The 21,563-nt window shown below is 41.6% G+C and overlaps 1 protein-coding gene and 1 long non-coding RNA gene across 2 annotated transcripts in view; both read left to right on the top strand.

Annotated features, from left to right (window-relative positions):
* Nucleotides 1–21,563, top strand: part of Spon1 (spondin 1) — a 273,526-nt gene that overhangs the window by 124,747 nt on the left and 127,216 nt on the right. The window lies entirely within an intron of this gene.
* LOC132647178 (uncharacterized) lies at nucleotides 11,275–20,081 on the top strand. Its single transcript, XR_009585487.1, has 2 exons — nucleotides 11,275–11,454; nucleotides 19,174–20,081. It is a non-coding gene; the product is annotated as an uncharacterized LOC132647178 (long non-coding RNA).

Raw genomic sequence — 21,563 nt, 5'->3', positions numbered from 1 at the left:
ATGAGGATTGATCATCTTACCCCATGTCCGCTCAATTGATTATCTTTTTTAGGTGTATAGATTTCATTATGTTTATCATATCTTATAGGTCTATATAAGTGAGTATATCCCATGTTTGTCTTTCTCCTTCTGCTACCCGTGTCTATTAGAAACTGATAGTTAGCAGATGCAGAAACTCATAGACAAACATTAGGCAGAACTTAGGAAACCCCAAGGAAGATGGGAAAGAAGGATTGTGGGACAGAGAGGTTGAGGACACCAGGAGAACATGGCCTACAGAACTGACTAATCAGTGCTCATGGGGGCTCACAGAGCCTGCACAGGTCTGTGCTAGGTCCTCTACAGATATGCTGTGATTGGCATTCTTGTGGGACACCTAACAGTATAAGTGGCGGGGGAGCTTTGTGACTCTTTTGCCTGCTCTTAGGACCCTTTTCCTCCTACTGTATTGCCTTGTCCAGCCTTGATATGAGAGTTTGGCCTAATTTTATTGCATCCTGTTATGCCATGTTAGACTTCATATCTCTGGTAGGCCTGTTCTTTTCTGAAGGGAAATGGAGGAGCAGTGAGTCTGGGGAAAGAGGAAGCTCAAGGTAGGAACTGGAGGAAGTAGAGAGAGGATTGTGGTCAGCATGTATGAGAGAAAAAAATAAATAAAAAGAAACACAGAAAAAGAAAGACATTGGTAGTCGAAAAGAGTCACCCACATACACTTAGTGATTATTCCATAAATTCTTCTCCAATTTTTTTCATTGGTTGTTGGTATAAATGGGTTCTTTTGTGTCCGGTTTTAGAATTTTACTTCTTTGCTTAACAATCACTCGTGCACAGGTTTCACAGTCCTTATCAGACAACTATGATAGAGTAGGAAATCTTCCTCCTTTATTTCCTGACTAATCTAGATTGCCCGTATCTAATATGCTTTTTTTTTCAGGCTGCCATCATTTTAGTGACATAGAAATATATTCCATAACACATTCTTTCTGTAAAAGATTTAAAAAATTGTGTGAACACATTTATATACTTAAATAAAAAAAGGACAAGTGGTCTTGAAGACTATTGACCAGCTGATTCAATTCAATATTTCAGAGTGTTATGATTTTGACTTTTTTATTAATTACAATTAATTCACTTTGTGTCCCAGATGTTACACCCTCCTTCTTCCCCTCCCAATCTGACCCTCCTCCTTCTTCTCCTCCCCTACCCCTCCCCGAGTCCACTGATATGGAAAGTGCTCCTCCCTTTTCATGTGAACCTAGCCTATCAAGTCTCAGGACTGGCTGCATTGTCTTCCTCTGTGGCCTGTTAAAGCTGTTTTCTCCTCAGGGTGAGGTGCTCAAAGAGCCAGTCACTGAGTTCATGTCAGAGACAGCCCCTGTTCCCAATACTAGGGAACCCACTTGGACACTGAGCTGCCATGGGATACATCTGTGCAGGGGTTCTAGGTTATCTCCATGCATTATCCTTGGTTGGAGTATCAGTTTCATAAAAGATCCCTGGACCCAATTTTTTTGGTTCTGTTGCTCTCTTTGTAGAGCTCCTGTCCCCTCCAGGTCTTTCTATCTCCCCTTTCTTTCATAAGATTCCCTGCACTCTACTTAAAGTTTGGCCATGAGTCTCAGCATCTGCTTTGATACCCTGCTGGAAAAAGCCTTCCAGAGGCCCTCTCTGGTAGGCTCCTGTCCTATTCCCTGTTCTCTCCATCTTCTGATATCTATCCCATTTGCCTTTCTGAATGAGGTAGGCTGAGAAAGAAATTAGGGGGGAAAACACCCTTCACAATAGCCACAAATAACATAAAGTATCTTGGTGTAACTCTAACCAAGCAAGTCAAAGACTTGTATGAAAAAAACTTCAAGTCTCTGAAGAAAGAAATAGAAGAAGATATCAGAAAATGGAAAGATCTCCCATGCTCGTGACTTGGCAGGATTAACATAGTAAAAAAATGGCCATCTTACCAAAAGCAATCTACAGATTCAATGCACTTCCCGTCAAATTACCAACACAATTCTTCACAGATCTTGAAAGAAAAATTCTCAACTTCATATGGAATAACAAGAAACCCAGAATTGCCAAAACAATCCTCTACAATAAAAGATCTTCTGGAGGCATTTCATCCCTGAACTCAAGCTGTACTACAAAGCAACAGTAATAAAAACTGCATGGTACTGACATAGGGATCAACAGAATCAAATAGAAGACCCAGAAATAAACCCACACACCTATAGACACCTAATTTTTGACAAAGATGCAAAACCATACAATGGAAAAAAGATAACATCTTCAACAAATGGTGCTGATCTAACTGGATGCCTATGTGTAGAAAAATGCAAATTGGTCTAATAAACTTTATTAGCTACTTAAATAATGGCACTCTTATCTCTCTCCTAATTTGCATACATCTGCTTTTATGCATCCTATTATCTTCTATGCTGTTTGGATGGTTCTTTTGTTCTGTTGGTAAATTTCCATATTGTTTACTTTATGCTCTGACTTCCCTCCTTCCTGTATTTTTGTTTTTATTAATTATTAACACATTTGAGGCTGTGAATTTTCCTCTTAGTTGATCTCTGAGCCCTTCCCAGAGATCTTACTACAAACTTCTTATGTTTGTTGTTCTTTTGGTAAAATGTTTTTGTGCATTTTATCTTCTGGACATAGATGTCAATTAGTGGAGTATTTTAAGTTTTCTGAGAGGTTGGAGATTTTTTTTATTTGTATTATTGTTCTTGGTTTTGTTTATTTTGTTTTGATCAATGAGTATTTGCTACATGGCTCCTGCTTTGCTGTATTTACTGTTTGTTTATTTATTAACCCAGTGCATGTTTGCCTTAGTAAGCTTTATTTCTTCTTCCTCCTTGGCACTGGGCACCAAGGGATGTGCTCTTCCCCACACAGCGCACAGCATCACTGGTCCAGGTCAGGTTCCTCTTAAACTATTTGCTTTTGATCTCATTCCTTTTATGGCACCATTATTATGAGTGGTGATGCTAATTTTTTTCTTTTATTTTCATAGTTATGTGTTCTGATCCTATCTTTTTGAACTTATCTTTCTTTCTTTCCTATCTTTCTGTTCCTTTTTTAATTTTATACTTTTTTCTTCTCTTAGTTATATGTCCTTCTTCTTCTTCTTCTTCTTCTTCTTCTTATTCTTATTCTTCTTATTCTTCTCTATTCTTCTTCTGGTTTAAAAGCTAACCAATCCAAGTATAGTGGCACAGGCATGTGATCCTAGCACTTGGGGGCTAAGTGAGGAACATGAGGGGTCCAAAGTCAGCTCAGCTTCAAAGCAAATCCGAAGCAGTCTGGGCTACTTGGAACCCTGTCTCAAAACAACAACAACCAAAAGTTGATTCTCTTTTTTTCCTCACAATGACTGCCTTCTATGTAAGGCACATACTTATGTTAATGTCACAAACATGTTGATATCATCACTGTCCCCTGAACTTTTGCGCACCCTCATATTCCTTAACTCTTAACTTTCTTTCTACCCAAACACATACTTTAATTGATTGATTTCTAGAATTTTATTTCCCCATCACTTTAATTTCTTTTTTCAGTCTTTAGTCTTTGTGTTTCTAAACAACCATAAACTTTTCTAAAGTAATGTCACCTCTTGCCCTATTCTCTTTTCTTACTTGGGTACTTTCTGCAAGGACATTTTCCAGCCCGTCTTTGTAAGGCAAGCCTCAAGGTTCAACATTCCCGGCAATATTTTGTTACATTCTCACACTTAAGTGACATAGGGCTGAAGGTTCAAAAGCATTTCTTTTCTACTATTAAGCATTGCATCCTTACATCCCACCATCTAGAAAGTCATGTCAAGCTGATTTTTGTTTCTTGCTAAATGTAAACTTGCTAAAAGGCAGGCAGCCTTTCCCTTAGCTTTTCAAGATTTCTTCTTCCTGTCTGTCTGACTCTTTGATGTTCTTCTTCATCTTCCTATGAATACCACTAGATTTTTTTAAAAATAGTTCCCTACTTAGCAAGTCCTTTTCACATGAGATCTTGCTTTTGCCTCTTCCTTTAATCCTAAGAAATGGTTGTTGTCACACACTCCATCTCCTCTTATTTTTCTCTCTGAGCCTCTGCCCTACTTAGCTTTAACTGTCAACTTGATACTTCCTAGAGTCATTTGTCTAAGAAGAGAGCCACAACTTCTGCATATAAGAGGAAGGCAGGCATGTGTCTGCTCCTCTCCTCCTAAGTACTTTAATATGTGCTTTCTAAGAAAGACATTCTTGTATAAAATTACTGCACACTGATAAAACACTGTGGTCTAATCTAGATGCATAGTTTAAATTATATCAATCATACCTCTACCGTCTTCTTCACAGATACCACATAATATCATACAATACAAGCTGTCTATGTCAGTAACGTGGGTGATTTTAAATGTTCTAAAAAGTTGTGTTTAAAAAGTAAAGAGAAGCAGTACAATTTTTTTTTTTTTTAGATTTATTTCATTTTGTATGTGTGAATGTTTTACCTGTACGGATGACGGTGTTCCACGCGCATGCCTGGTGGGCTCCAAGGCTAGAAGGTCTCAGATCCCCTGGAAATGGAGTTGCAGGTGGGCGTGAACCACCATGTAGATGCTGGAAATTGAAGCTGGGTCCTCAGCAAGAACAGCAAGTGCTCTTAACTGCTGAGCCATCTCTCTAGCCCCGATAAGTTTAAACTTAATGTTTTATTTTATTGAAACCAGTACCCCAAATCATGTCATGTTGGCATATAATTAGCCTGAAATTTCATTACAGACAGATATTTCATTCTTTACGCAGCGCTCAGCACCTGTTTTGCATTCAGACTTGCCATACTTTAACCACACCATAGCCATGTGTAAATATTGGCTACCACATTGCACAGACAGCTCTGTGGCAAAGAAGAGGAATTTTTTCACCCAGAATCTAATCCGGTATTTTACACTGAAGTTACTTGTCATGCATCTCTTATCGGCCTTCATATGGAACGCTTTCTCAGGCTTTCTTGATTTTACTGCCATGAACGTTTTAGAAGAGTGCCCAGAAGTTATTGTGAAGACTATCTTTCTGTTTGGGGTCATTGATGTTTCCATTTGACTAGATTGAGGCTGTGCGTCTTCAGAACGAGTTCTGTGTGTCAGTAGCTAATTTGTGTTTGGTTCTTTTGCTCTCTCTCCCCCCTCTCACTTTCTCTCTCTCTCTCTCTCTCTCTCTCTCTCTCTCTCTCTCTCTCTGTGTGTGTATGTGTGTGTGTGCACGCACATGCGGATATGTGCGCCACCTGCATGCAGGTGCCCTCAGAGATGCCCCAGAAAGCATCTAATCCCTAGAAACTGGAGTAGGCTGCCTGGTTTGAGTGCTGAGGACCAGTGCTGCGTCCTCTGACAGAGCAGTAGGTGCTCCTGACTGCAGAACTGTCTCTCCAGCCCCCCTCTGCTTCTTTCTGCTGTGGGTTGTTGACACCTCCTCCTGTGCTTAGGTTGAATTTTTGGCCCATCTGCTGCTACAGAGCTGCTTCATGAGCTGCTTGCTTCCTGATCACTAGCAGCACCTGCCTGGGCTCCAGTTACCCTGCAGGAGCCTTGCCTCTCTCTGCTGGTGGAATCTGCTGGGTGGTATCTGCTTAAGGAAAGAGGATGAGCTGAAGCCAGGAAAGGGAGGCCCAGGCATCGTGTCACTGCTGTCTAAGCACTCCTTTGCTTCTGCTCTGCAGCATCTAGCTCAGGACCACCTCCCGGAACCTCAATGTCTCTATTGGTTCCTTGGCTCTTGCTTTTTCCTTCATTTATAAGGTTTCCCAGGATAGAATCTAGAGAGCAGGGAGAAAATATTAATCCCTCATCTTGTTAAGAAACCTGCAATAAAATGCCAGCTTAAACACTCTAATTTTGGAAAATATCTGCCCTTTCTGCTGTATTTCAGTATAATTGGTTAGGTTTCAAACCTCTACCATTTCCTCTCCATTCTGCTATTCTGATAGTGGGGTATTGTTTTAATATTGCATATATATTGATTTCTGTGTTTTACATGGTTACTTTCTATTTAGTTCTGTGTTCTGTAGGCCCTGTGGATGTAATATTGTGTTCTCATTAACTCTAGCCTGTGCATAACTAACAAATTATCTTGTTGTAATAGCTTGTGCCATAAAGTGTATCCTGCCTACAGTCTCGCTTGGTTTTCCTCTTTTCTGATTTATCTTGGCTTTCCGTTTTTAGTAATCTTAGACTTTCTAAGGTTTTAAGATCTAGAAAATTACTGAGTTCACCCTATTATAAGGACTTGTCTTTTGTCTGTTCTGCTTTGTTTTGCCTCTCAAATATTTGCACTTAAAGTTATCCAGTCTTCTCCAAGTTCTGCTCTGCTAGTCTACTTTCCATGTTCTGGATGAATGTTTTAGACTTTCTTTGGTATTACAAAGGCAGTGCATTTGTTTGGCTTGGATTTTGCATGTTTAATTCTCATCAGTCATCTTCCTCCCTCCCCCCCCCCCCAGCTAATTAGCTATCAATTTGTAAGAAATGGACTGGGGCCAATAAGGCAGCCCAGTTGTGAGAAAGGGGTCCAAAGGCAGGCAACAGGGGTCAGAGACAGCCCCTGATCCAATTGTTAGGAGACCCACATGAAGAACAAGCTGTGTGTCTGCTCCACATGTGTAGGAGGCTTAGGTCCAGCCCATGCGTGCCCTTTGGTTGTTGGTTCAGTCTCTGTGAGCCCCACGGACCTATGTTAGTTTCCTCTGTAGGTTTTCTCCTGGTGTCCTTGTGGGTCGGTACCCTTCTTTGAGGAGAAGGAGAGGGGGAATGTGAGGGTGGGACTGGGAAGAGAGAGGGGAGGGGTCTACAGTCAGGCTGTAAAGTGATTAAATGCATAAACTCATGAAGAAAAAAAGAGAGAGAGCTTGGCTCACTAGCGTAAGCCTGTAATCCCAGCAGAGGCAGGAGGATCTCTGTGAGTTTGAATGCAGCCTGATCTACAAAGTGAGTCCAGGATAGCCAAGGCTACACAGAGAAACCCTGTCTCAAGAAAAAAAGAAAAGAGGAAGAAAGAAAGGAGAGAGAGAGGGAGAGAGAGAGAGAGAGAGAGAGAGAGAGAGAGAAAGAAAGAAAGAAAGAAAGAAAGAAAGAAAGAAAGAAAGAAAGAAAGAAAGAAAGAAAGAAAGAAAGAAGAAAGAAAAGGTTTGGAATGTAGCTCAGTGGTAGAGTACTTGCCCTGCATGCACGAGACAGTGGGGTCAATCCTCAGCTCTGCAAACACTAATTAATTAACTGGTTAATTGGTTAATTTAAAAAGCAGAAGGCTTGAGAGTTGGCTCAGCAGTGAAGAGCACTTGTTGCTCTTGCAGAGGATGTGGGCTTAGTTCCCAATCCCACAGCACAGTAGTTCACGACCATCCAAAACTTGGTGCCAGGGAATCTGATGTCCTCTTCTGGCTCCCACGGCACTTACCTATACATGGTACATAACACACAGGTATGCAGGAAATAAAGTAAATATTAACAAGTAAAAGTAAGCAAGGATTTCATTTCTGTTTTTTTCTATATACTCTCTGCTTATTAAATAGTATCTTTGATTCACTTTATGAAAAACTTTTGAGGTTAATTTTCTCAGCTCTTCCCACTTCAAATCTACATTGATTTAATTTGGTGCTTGGTTTGTTAGATTAAAAAATCTGTTTTTATTCTGACAGTTCTTAACAGGAAATTCCATTTCCAAACAATAGTTCTGTTATTAGTTTTAATTATTTATCTCGTCAATAAATACTTATTAATTCAGGATTTCTTGCCGTCTTTAACAGCATTATCTTTGCTCTTTTAAGACCTGTTATTTTCAGAGGAAACTAGTAAGCAGTGCTTATTCATTAGTGAGTGCTTTTATTTCTTACAACTGAGCATTTGTAAAAATATTTTCACTTAGAAAATAACTGAGTTAAAATCCAAATCCGTTTTTATTAAAACTTTATTATAAAGAACTTGCAAATGAAAATAACATCACACAGCAAAATTGACCAGACCCAAAGTCTACACATCTCAATGAACCTCTGTATAATTAGAAGAGCCATTCTGAAGCTGTGAAGCTTCACATCAGATTTTACATTTTCATTATTAAATATACTTTTATGCACTTACCCTCCAACAACAACCAAAATTTTGACAGAGATGAAACTAGAAAGATAATTAGCCTTAGGTATTCCTTGCAGCTTTTTACTGTATGCTTTGTGTGTGATTTTCTATCTTAATGAAGAAGCATGGTCTTCGCTCATTTATGACCAGATTCCTTACAAGGAATCTGCAGCTTTGCTCCTTGTAGGATATATGTTTTTCTTTTGCAGCTAAAATGTTTCATGATTTGTTTTTTATCCCAGCTATGTTAGCTGAATCTCAGGGTTCTATTCATACCTCCATCTATTTTATTAACAGTGACATTTTTCTTCTAGTTGGTCTTTTATTTTTATTTCTTTCTCCTTTTGTCCTTTGCCATTTGCTCATTAACTCCACAATAAGACACTGGTTTTCTGTGAACAGTGTACTCAGTTTGTGCTTTCTCTTGCTTTAGGAACACTTGCTTCTCCCGAAACACCCATCCTCCATTTCTGTCTTTTCATTTTCCTTTATACTCTGCACATTTTGCCTATTTCATTTTCTCTTTATCAACTCAGTTGCTGATGGTACTTAATCATGTGTCTGACCTGTACCCTTGCTTACTGGTTTTTACCCCTTCCTCCTATAATAACCTTTTCTAAAATGAGCAGAATGTCTTTCTTATATATTTGCTACCCACCTTGTAAGTTTTCCTGTTCATGTTTTGATCCTTATTTCATCCATGGTTTATTGAAATTCTACATCATGTACCTACCCTACCTTATGCTAGGTTCTCAATGTATCTTCCTTCTCTCATATTGCCAAACACTTTCCGTGGTTTTGTGTTCTCTGTTACTCACTCTCCCTTGACTTTCTCTTGATGATACGCTGTATTAGCTGCATTTCTATTGCTGTAATAAAACACCACAACCAAGACTTATAAAAAGGAAGGGTTTATTTGAGCTTATAGTTCCAGAGAATAAGAGTTCATCATGGTGGTAAAGCATGGCAGCATGCAGTAGGCGTGACAGCTGGAGCAGAAGCGAGAGGCTCACATGTTGAACTGTAAAAAGAAAGCAGAAAACATGAACTAGAAATGACATGTGGCTTTGAAACTTTAGTGACACACTTCTTCTAACAAGGCCACACCTCCTAAACCTACCCAAACAGTGCCACCAACTGGGGATCAAGTAGTCAAACATCTGAGCCCATGAGGGCCATTCTCATTTAATCCACCACATCTGGTGATTACTTCTGAAACCTTTGCTTCCAACTATTTTCTTGGCATTCGAGTGGGTCTTGGAATCAGAAAGGCTGGGGCCTCTTTCTTCCTCCATCTTCCTCCTAGAAGCTCAAACATGGAAAATTTTTTAAGGACACCCTTTTTTAAATACGATATGCCCGTTTGGGACGGACCACCCAAAATTCTGTCTTGTGTAAAATTATTTTGTCTCTCAAGCATGAATCCTATTTCTACTGAGAAAAGTATATTAATGTGCTGACACTCTCTTGCCATTTATTCCTACTGCCTGGCAGTTTTCTGAACATATGATTGCTGCGTCTCATTCATGTTGCTTAAAAGGCCACCTGTTCTGCAGTGATTTCAATGTGGGCAGGAGAGAGATGGAACTCATTGGCCAGTCATGGATCCATCATCATGTAAGTCTAACGCTACCAGTTTCCCAAAGGGGAAGAAAGGACAGGATTGACTCTGAAGTTTGACCTCAACCCAGCAGTTTTCTTTAAGTATTTCTTTTAAGACTGCTTCCCAATCCTTAAGACTGATTTCAAGAAATGTAAGTTTTAATAAGAAACTTATAGTGGCATGTGCCTTTAATCTCAGTGCTCAGGAGGCACAGGCAAGTGGCTCTATGAGAGTTCTAAGCCAGCCTGGTCTATATAGAGTTCTAGGCCAGGCTGGGCTACATAGTAAGACACTGTGACAGAAAAGAAAAGAAGGGGCAAAAAAAGAAAGACAGATGTAACATTCCTTCTGCATGAAACCATTCTATACATACACACACACACACAACACACACAGCCTTATAAAATTGAGGGTGGGCACACAAGGACCATTAGCAATAGCCTTCCTTATGGTTACCCAGAAACTTGTGCACAAAACTCTGCTGAAGCTAATGGCATTCGTGGACTCAAGTTTTCCAAACAATGAGTTGAGAAATACGCCCTGAAGAATTGTTTATTCCAAGAAAGACCAGATATTTATAAGCACAAACGGGGTTTCTGCAAAGGTTGGTGCCAGGCACTCCAGCCCTGGCAAGCATCCCTCTCAATTTGCAAGCACTCTACTGCTTTGGGATTGGAAACAAAGCAGAAGCACAGAGAAATAAATACTTGCAGCTATGCCTCAGCTCAGTTAAATGCAGGATGAGGGAACACAAAAAGGGACAAAGATAACAAGGACTCTCAACACAGATAGCCCTGCACTAGAGCTATTGTCTGTGATCAGGGAGTGGGGTTATTGTAATGCCTTTACTATACTACTGAGTTGATTGATTAAATTGAAAGTTATGAGCCAAATGCCCCGAGAGCATCCTGGAACCTTCCTGTGTCTGTACATATTCATGCGGTCCTAATGACCCTCATTGGAAGGGAAAAGCGAGTACTCACTGCGGGGAATGCACGAAGAAAGGCTTGGGGGGAAAGAAAACTTTTAGAACAGCCAGCAAGAGTTTAATTAAACTCTAACATTGTAAGCTTGCCTCTAAACTGAGCAAAATGAACCACATTTTGCCCCCACATGGAGCTACTCTGGGTCCTTGCAGCTCAAGTGGAAAGAACAATGGGATACAGAAGGCTTCCTCTTTACATCTGGCTCCTTAAAACAGGGATAAGAGAGTTTCGCTGGCTGGAACCGTTACTGTTTACAGATGTGAGTGGTTTTCAGTCATTGAATGCAAATTGCATCTGCTTTGTTGTACACACCCTGGGAAAACCAAAAGGAGGGAATAAGGCGCCTTTATCCGCCCACCCACATTGGGATTCAGAGCAGTCTTTAGGTTTATTGAGTCCCTAAGCAACCTTTGAAGAGAGCTGTCCATCTGTCTGACGGCCTTGTCTCCAGCACACATAGATTCTTTTGACTTTGCTTCTCTGGTTTCTGGTTCCATCTTTGGTCCACTGACTAAATTTTTTTGGTAAGCTTGTCTTGCATGTAAGGATCCTAGGCTAATTCTGCCTGCCTTGACAGTGTTGGTCTGCAACCTGAAGGCAAGCTCATCAACGGGAATGAAGAAGACAACCTTTAATGCAGAAGCTGAAAAACAGAAAAAGAAGCTAGAGTAAGGAGATGAGGGCGAGCAGGCTTCCGCTGGAATTCTTAATCTCGACACCAAATGTCAGCACCGTGAGAACTGAAAGAGAGCATTTCAGAAGTGAGTGGCTGTAATCTCTATTTCTTTTACCAGCAACAGCCCAGAAGTGGCCAGGGCTCTGTCAGCCCTCTGATGAAAGATAAAATGCATCAAACAGTCTAGACTAACCTGGCGGTAGGAACCATCTTGCACTTTGAAACTGGAAACTTACTAAAAGGCTTTATGGAGACGACCTTATCCACTTTGTGCCTCTGTTTCCTTATTTGCAAAGCATGCCCCAAGCACCATATGGAGATGTCTTAAGAATAACCTGGGTTCAAAGCAACCCAGAACCTAGAAAAAGATACTGTTCAACCTGTCTCCAGTTTCCTGTATGCAAAGTCAAGTATGCGTCACTGTGTTATCGTAGGCTGGGTGGACTGATATCTCTCCAGCCCTTTGACAGCCTTGGCGTGAGGTATGAGCTTATCTAGTGTTGTTATGTATAATAGACTATGTATAGCATATACGTGTTTCTTTTAGCTCAGTGCCAGACACACAGCCAATGATGCCCGCATCTCATGACTGTTGTGTTTCTCTAGCCTTATCGTTACCCCACCAATTCTCAACCTCCCAGAGGGTTGACTCTGCTCTCATGTTGCTCTCTTGGACAAGTCCTTCCATCAACAAGGGAAAGCTTTTTCTAAAGTCCCCACTTCCGCCATGTCTCAAACAGAGAGAGGGCTGTGTTTCAGATCGCATTTTTTTTTTAATCATTCCTAGCTGTGAAATGGAAAGGCAAGGCCTGAGTACGTAGCTCAGCCGGTAAAGCCCTTCCCTGGCATACACAAAGCCCTAGTGTTTTCCTCAGGCAGCATTAACTGAGTGTGGTAGGACAACATGTGGGGGTAGAGGCAAGAGGATTAGAAATTTAAGGTCATCCTCGGCTACATCGTGAGTTCAAGACCAACCTGGGATATATTAGATCCTGTTTCAAAAATAAAAAAAAATAAAATGGAAAGACGTTGTATAAAAGGTCCCATAATAAAAGCCTAACCAGGACTGAGGAAAGAGTGACCTAGTCCCCCATCAGAAAGGAATTTAACAACACATACACATTGCACAATAACCTGGACAAACACATGGAAGCCATCAGCTAACTGAACTGGAAGCTGGTAGTCACTGGCCTGCTCGTTTACAGCAAAGGGATGTAAACAGAGTTTGGGGTTTACATGTTCTGTGATTTCTACTGGTCAAGGTCAGTTTCATCCAGCTTCCCCGCTGCACGAGCACTTCTTCAGTGGAGACTGCACAATCACCAGTTACAGGAAAAGCAAAGCTGGGGTGATGGGAGAAAGCCAACCTGGTGTCTAGGGAGATGGTTTAGTGGGTATCTTAGTCACCATTCTATTGCTGTGAAGACACCATGACCGGGGTATCTCTTACGAAAGAAAGCATTTAACTGGGGTTTTACTCACAGGGTCAAAGGATTAGTCCATTATCATCATGGTGGAAACATGGCAGCATGCATGGCACTGGAGCAGTTTCTGAGAGCTACATCCTGTGAGACACACACACACACACACACACACACACGCACAGACATATGCACCACACATACATGCATACACCAATACACACACACACCACACATACATGTGCATACACAATCACACACATGCACACACAAACACTCATGTACCACACATACACACATACATGACATATATGCACACGTATACCACACATATACATGCATTACTACTCACACAAAAGACCAACAATACTTTTTGTCTAAGGCCTAGGACAGCTTTCCTTTGTGTGTCTAACTGGGCTTCACTTGGCCTTCTTATTTCAGCCCATGAGGCACCTTTCCTGACACCCCTCACTTGCCTATTGTAATTCTCAAAGGCTCTTTATGGCCTTTTGTACCCTTTCCCACTACTTATTGTCTTGCATGGCTACTGCTGGTTTCCTGAGGATAGCCATATAATTTAGAGCTTACAAAATTCGCAGTTAATCCTGAAGAAAGATTAAGGCTGCTTTTTCAAACCAGCCATACAGAAGGACAGATATAGTAAAAATGACTTTGAAATTGACTCAGCATCCAACTTCGAAGAATGATTTCATGGAAAATGAGAAGTTTGCATTATTTCATATTTTGCACAAGGAAGGATTTTATTAATACATGGCAAATATTCAGGAAATCTGAGAGGGGTTTGGTGCAGTGGAAGGCACTGTGTTCCCAGCACTCAGGAGGCAGAGACAGGAGGACCTCAAGTTAGAGGCCAGCCTAGGACACATCCTCCCAATTTCCAGGGATTCTTGGGTTTCTTGATGGACATCAACTATTAAACTTCTCCTTCAACACAATTTACATGGCTGTTTTTCTTCATTAAACTTAAGCTGTGTCATTTACAGTAACATCTTAACCCAGTTTTTAAGTGATTATTTTATATCAAAATAAAGAAGAGCAGCAACAAAGGGAGAACTAACGATGTGGAGGCTAACAGCCGACCTTCTGAACATCTGGAAATCTCCCCGAGGAGAGCGTGTCCTGTCAACTCCAACACCACAGCCCAGGTCCTGACTGAGGCGAACTGATGCCAGTTGCTTGGTGTCTTTCCTTCATTAGAGTCAGACTGCTAGTCTCTCAGTATAGAGACCTTATCTTGCTCGTGGCTAGAGTCCCTGCTACCCAGCCTATGTAAAACAGAATAGATGCCTCTGATGTAAGGTGGATGTGGGGGAATGGGATGAGTAGATGGACCAGGTTCCGGGGCCCACTCCATTTCTCATAATGATGCTGAGAAAATCTTGCAAAGGACAAATTCTAGACCCTTCTGCAAACCTTCCTCAGTTAAATGCACTATGCTTCTTTTAATCTATAAAGCTCTGAAGAAGATCCCTTGTATTTTCCTCAACCCCCGAGGCCTGCAGTTACACTTAGCACTTTAGAGATAATCCAGATAGCAAGAATAGCATTGGCCAATCCTTCCTATGTGGAAAACACACTCTTTTCTCCTATTTTCTGTATCCTCCTTGTTTTATTCTGGTCTTCCATGGTGATATTTTTTTTAGATGAAGTCTTATGTACCAAAACCAACTTTTAACTTCTGATCCTCTACCTCCAGCTGGAATTATAGGTGTGCGTCATCATATCCGCTTTAGTCAATGGTGGGGGGGGGGGAGGATTAACCTCAGACCCTTCTACAATAAATTTTTTGACCGACTTCAGGGAAAGAGGATAGAGGTGATTGGAACCGTCACTATACCCACGGCCCCAGCACCAGATCTGTTGCCAAAAAAAAAAAAACAGGCTTCATTTAAAGAAATCACTTTAACTATTTAAAATAATCATAGGAAAAGATATTGTGTAAGTTCTAAAAACATGAATAAAATGACTCAGAGTCATACCCACGAAGCTCTGCTGGAGGCTCCAGCATTTCAGGTCTTAAATTTTCCAAACAATGAGTAGAAAATACACCCTGAAGGACTATTTCTGCCAAGTAAAGCTGACTGTTCACAATCGTAGCTGGCTGGTGCTTTGCGCCAGCCATTTCAGTTCTGCCAAATATCGTCCCCATTTGCAGGGATTCTTGGGTTTCATGTTGCAAATAGCGTGCTAAGCTTCTTCTCAACACAACATACATGGCTTTTTTTTTTTCTTCATTAATACTCAGACTACAACTGAGGAGAGCAACACCTTAACTGTTTTGAAAGAGTCGCTTTGTTTGACAAAATGACTTGAGTTTTCAAGTTTTCGAGGAGCTGGGAATAGGGGAATATACATAGTTACTAGTACAGGGTTTCTACTAGTTACTTTTCATGTTGTTGTAACCCAACACCTGACAGGAAGCAATTAAAGGAAGGATGAGTTTCTCCTGGCTTGCAGTTCAAAGGTCTGCTGCCAGTTACGGCGGTGAAGGCATGATGGCAGAAGTACGGGTGGCTTGTCACTTTGCATCCAACTCAGGAAGCAGGCACTGAGTAGGAAGTAGGCCGGAGCATGTAGCCTCGAGGACCACATCTGATGAGTGATTCCTTCTCCAAAGACCACCTTTCATGACATCTCGAAAACCTATAGCATCTAACCCCTGACTGATGGAAAGAGACTAAGGTCATCAGTTCTCTCTGTCAAGAGTTCACTGGCCAAGTGGAAAAAGAACACATTAGAGCCTGCAGAAGACTAGGCTCCCGCTGCAACTATCAGATAATGTTTTTATTCAAGAAAAAGAAAGTGATTGAATTAACCTTGGGGGACTGTTTGTTTGTTTGTATTCTAATGAGCTGGCAGAAAACCTCGCCAGCTCAGTCCAACCCTGACTTCTAAAAGCAGCAAGTTACCACATCTGGAAGACTTTTACAAGCGATTAGCAGCCTAGATCTATCCCTGATCTAACAAAGATGTAATAGGCAGCAATTGATAACACCTGGGAACCCTGGCATCGCACTGAATCCTCACGCCACTTCGTTCTCACTCACGAGATAGTAGAGTAGCATTAACGCCATAGAGAAAATTTCCTTACCCAAGGTCCTGAGACCTGCAGCCCAAGATGGCAGCTGGTGGTCTACGAGTGCCTGGAGCCCTGGTAAGAGAATAGGCTGAGCTGTCTACCCAGGACTGTTGTATGGCTAAAAGTAGATAGATTAGATGGATGGATGGGTAGGTGAGTGGGTGAATGGATATATAGATAAAGATGGACAAACAGACCGTTCAGAAGAGCTCTTTATGAATTGTCATATATTTTATCTAATTATATAGTATTTTATATAATGGAGAGCTACTATTATAATTCAACTTTTCAGATCTGTTTCTTGCTTTTGACTACCATTCTCATAATAAAATATATATCCCCATGCATGCCTTGATGTGTAGATGTTTAATAACTGTCTACTATGCATTTAGCCTCATCCCTTTTTGTTGCCTTTTCTCCCATTGAGGCCCATGCACAAAACCTCACAAGATCAGGTCCTTACCTTGCTTCGTACAAGCCCTGGGCTTCTGCCCTGCTGTCATCTGATGCCAACTGCTCCAACTTCTAGTTCTTCCTACTCATCCCTGCTCCTCATCTTGTCATCTAGTCTTTAAGTTCATCTGCCTGGTCTGCTTGGAAGCCCGACTGTCCTCCAAGCTTTACTCAAACAATGAATGAATGATTTCACCTTTTATTTTGCCTCTAAGGAAAACCCAGGAAATCAGACCTTATCAAGGCAAAGAAAAAAAATCATTCTTTCTCCTTACTCTCTTGGTCTGGGGATGTACCTCAGTTCGTGGAATGCTTGCCAAGCGTGCAGGAAGCCCTGTGTTTGAGTCCCAGTACTTCATAACATTGTTACTGATGGTACATGCAGGTAATTCCAGCACTTGGCATCTAGGGGTGGGGTGGAGAGGTGAGGCATGCAGACAGGAGACTCAGAAGTTCAAAGTCATCTTCAGCTACATGTTGAGTTCCAGACCTATCAGAAGATGAAGAAGAAGAAGAAGAAGAAGAAGAAGAAGAAGAAGAAGAAGAAGAAGGAAGAAGAGAGAGAGAGGAGGAAGAGGAGGAGGAGGAGGAGGAGAAGGAGGAGAATTTAGTCTCTAAGATGCTAAAAACCAAAATGGCCAAGGAAATAGTCCTGCAGTTATAAACTCTTCCTCTCCATCAAGAAAACAGACCTCTCTTGCTCAGAACTGCATAAATGGACTCTTCCTTTCTCGGGGTACCAGGAACTCAGGGGCTCTCAGTGGCCTCCTTAGGCCACAGGTCTCAGAAACTTAGGAGAGGGAATTTTCCATCCATGTCACCGCCTTTGCAGAATTCTCAGCTCCCAACATGGCATGGCGTGGGTGTGGGTGTGGAACTTTGGTGTTCCTAAGTAAAAAGTTTTAAAAAGAAAAAAAAAAAAGTAAAAAAGAGGTAAAAAGTTACCTCTTTAGCTGTAGCCCTGACTCTTTCCAGCCAGTCAGCCTTTCTCTGTGCAGTGCTGACTTTCTCTGTGCAGCCTTTGAAAGAGGGGCACTTCCTGTGCTTTTGAGGTGACGGAGAGCCAGGCATAGTGAGACACACCTGCAGTCCCAGACTTTGGGAGGCTGAGGCAGGAGCATTACCAGTTTACGGCTTGTGTTTGAAAGGGTAGGTGGGGCAGCCATGAAAACAGCTCAATCTGTAAAGTGCTTGCTGTGCAAACAAAAGGGCCTGAGCTTGAATCTCAGCATTCATGCAAAAAATAATAATAAATAAACAAAAGTTAAAAGAAGTCCACATGGAAGCACGTGTTTATAATCCCAGCACAGGGTTGCAGAGACTGGCAGGTCCTCGAGATTCACTGGCTGCCGTCATCCATCATAGCCAACTCAGTGAGCTTTGGGCCAGTGAGAGACTGACTGAAAAATCAAAGTGGACAGCTCCTAGGGAACATCCTGAAGTTGACCTCTGGCTTCAGTATAACACCTTTACAGACACCCACCCCACCCCCGCACTCACACACAGGAGAGTATGGGATGAAAGCTCATGTTAAAGGTAAAATCTGGTAAGGTTCTGATGTAGGCAGAAGTGACTGGCGCGGAGCCATGAGCAGAGAAGGGACAGATGTAGATTAAGCTGTGTCAGCCTGAGGCAAAGCACAAGCTCTTTGAATGGGTTCAGTGGCACTCAGCCTGAGCCAACCCTGTCTCCTGCCCTCTAAAACTTGCACTCTGGTTCCACATGTGCTCTGTTCCCAGGTGTCCCCTCCTCACGTTCATGATTGCGGCCGGTCTTTTGATCCCAGCATAAGCCCCATTGCCCAGAAACATTCCTAGCCCCCATCTGGATCAGTGACTGCCCTCTCTTCTGCTCTGTGGCTAATCTTAATCCATTCCTGAGTCAAATGCACAAATCTCCATCCTTGTGTTTGATCCTCTAATACCCTGGGAGCCTTCAAGAGCAGAGTCTGTATCTGGTTTATCTCTGAGTTCTCGGACCATGTGTGGTTTCTAGGATATATGACCAGTGAGTATGCATGAGATCAAGATTGACCAAACTCCCAGAAGCCACCTTCCTGAAGGGTCAAACGCCAATAAAAATTCCAAACTTAGCAATTCCTAACTGATCACTCCAGGCAGGCATTCCTGAGTCAGCATAAATGATCTCTGGTGGTTTTTGTTTTGTTTCCTTTTATTATTTTTTTTAAAGGTCTAGTCTTGGAAAGAGGATGTAGGAAGAGTTAGGTGATGAGAATATGATCATACACTGTACAAAACAAACTTAAGAATTTTTAATGCCTGGTGTAACCTGTGACCTCTGGCTTCATTTCCCAAGCTCACAGCTCACCTACTGCCATTCCCTGCCCCCAATCAAGAAAAGCAAGATTTTCTTTCTATTCGATTCTAGTCAATTCCTTAAGCACTGGGGAGCCAGCGCAAGGCTTGAGAAACAAGCTACCTCACCTTTATAAAAAATGAACTTGGGACTGCCAAGAGGGCTCAGCAGACAAAGACACCTAACATGAATTTGATACCTAAGAACCACAGGATGGGGAGAACCAACTCCTGCAAGTTGCACATAAACACACACATACACATGTACACAAAAACATATATCCACACAAACACACCTATGTACATACACATATACACATCCACAAGCAAACATATACACATGCACACACATACACATACAATATGTAAATAAATATAAGCTTTAAATCTTAAGCTGTTCTTGATTTTGTTTTGTTTTTGAGATAAGGTCTCATGCACCCCAGGCTTAGGCTGGAACTCGGTATGTAGCTGAGAATGACCTGGAACGTCTAATGTTCCTTCCTCTGCCTCCCCAGTGCTGGGACCGCGGATGTGAGACTTCATAGCTGCCAGGCAAGCACACTAACAACTGAGCTGCATTTCCACACCCGGATGAACTTTGTCTGAGCATAAAGACCACACAGAAGAGCAAGCGCAATTGTTAGCATAGGATCTGCTCCATAGTCACGTGACCAGCATGAAAGTCAGCTTCACCCTAAAAGACAGCCATCTTGGCTTTTATCCTAGCCTCATTTATGCTTCTTTCACAACTCTTCATAAATGGGATTTTGTGGCAAGTGGCCCTTCATGTCTCATTTTGTTTTTTTTTCAACTTCATAGCTTCATTCTTATGAAGATTGAATGAGTCTTCTTCAGAGATTCATTCTTGTGGCTGTAATATTTTGGGTTCCTTCATTGTCATGGCTGTGGAAGAGTCCATTGCATGAACACAGACCACACTTCATTTGTTCGTTGTTACAAGTGAATATTTGGCTAGTTTCTGATTCAGGTCTATTATGAACAATACATGTCTTATGGTCAATATGTGTATACATTTCTGTTTTGTTGAGATTGTGTTATACATAGAGACAAATGTGCAGACAACTTTATACCGAAAGTCTTCCAATATGTATTATTTTGGAATTTGTATATGCACAAGTTTGTACACTCGTAGCTCCTGTCTGATCTTTATACCTTCTCCCTCCTTTTTTTTGCCTTATTGCATTCAGTAGAACCACCAGTACAATGTTCAGTAGGACAGATGATGCTGAACATTCTTACCTTGTTCCAAAAACTACAGAGAAGCTCTTTAATTATTCGTGCTTAGTACGCTTTACACTGCATGGTTTTGTTGCTGTTGTTTTAGAGCAAAGAATGAATATTTCTCTTCTAACTTTGCTGAGTTTCTCTTATCATGAATAGATAATAAATGTCTTAAAACGCAGCTGCTGTATGTTTTCTGTTAACATTGTGCGAGTGTTTGTGTGTGGAGTTGAACCACCCTACCAGAACAAACCTCACACAGTTGTGATGTTGGGTATATAGTTCATGAATATCCTGTTTGGACTTTCTGTTCCTGCTGTCATCAAAACACAGGGCTTCTTTCTTTGCTTTTTAAAAGCTGCTTCTTCTTCTCTTCTTCTTCTTCTTCTTCTTCTTCTTCTTCTTCTTCTTCTTCTTCTTCTTCTTCTTCTTCTTCTTCATGTGGAGTTATGTACATGTGTGGTTTCCTGCAGAGACCAGAAGAAAGGGTCAAATCCTCTGGAGCTGAAGTTACAGGTGGTTGTGAGCTGCTGAATGTGGGGGCTGGGAACCAAACCCAGGTCTTCTGGAAGGGCAGTGTGCACAGAACCACTGGGCCATTTCTCTAGCCTGGTGTCTTCACAGTTATCTTTAATTTTGTGGTAGATTTTTTTTAAAGTACAGCTTGACTCCTCTCTTATTATTTATAGATAGATAGATAGATAGATAGATAGATAGATAGATAGATAGATAGATAGATAGATAAACACACAGACACACACACACACAGAGAGAGAGACAGACAGAAAGAGAGGATTCCTTTAATGGATTTTGGTTCCATTATTACCTTAGCAAACCACTAAGCTTCTAGCCTTTCTTTTATTAAAACAGAAAGCTTTCCCAAAGATAAGACACTCTTGAGCCAAGTCCTGTTTCAGCCACTGAGTGGCCATGTGTCCCCTGGCAGGTCCCAGATCCTCCCAGCCTGTTTCCTCAGCAGCAACATGAGATTGTGAAGTAAATTAGACAATTCGTAAGGAAGCACCTGCTGCAGGCAGATGCCCAAGGCACCCTAGTTCTTACCACTTCCTTCTGCTGCTGAAAAGATTTCCAAACACAGAAAAAACACCACCTTCCGTGTTTACAGGGCTTGGCCGAGAGCTAAGATGCAAAATGCACAGTTAAGGCAGGAGAAGTCTGCAATCTTCTGTCCGCACTACAAAACTTTTAAACACCAGTCCCTAGGTTTTGAAACTCAGATAAATATTGCCAGAATTATCATCCTGAATGCCACAGGTTCCTCCCCCGGGGCTTTAAATTTGGTGTTTTAATGGGGTATTGAACCTTTGGAAAAGGCAGGAATGCAGTTCCTTCTCACATAGAGTGGTGCGTATGTGGAGAACTCAGAGCAAGGGGATGCTTTCAAATAGTTTCCCTTTCTAGAAATGTAATCCCAGGGTTATTCACCAGCATACTTTAGACCATCAAGCAATCCCTAGAGCAGCTATGGGGATGAGAGTTCAGAGCGGCCTGGAATCACAGCCTTTGCCTCTGAAATGAGAATCAGGTGGTTGGCATAGGCTTTAGCTATATTCAAAGAACCAAGAAGCAGAAGTTCAGAACTGGGCCTGAGTCCAAAGACAGCCAAACTTTTTGAACACCAAAAGCCAGTGCCGCAAATAAC

Source organism: Meriones unguiculatus, chromosome 14, assembly GCF_030254825.1.
Source record: "Meriones unguiculatus strain TT.TT164.6M chromosome 14, Bangor_MerUng_6.1, whole genome shotgun sequence".
Taxonomy (NCBI): domain Eukaryota; kingdom Metazoa; phylum Chordata; class Mammalia; order Rodentia; family Muridae; genus Meriones; species Meriones unguiculatus.
Note: the sequence above shows the minus strand (reverse complement) of the source record. Positions and strands in the feature narration are given on the sequence as shown.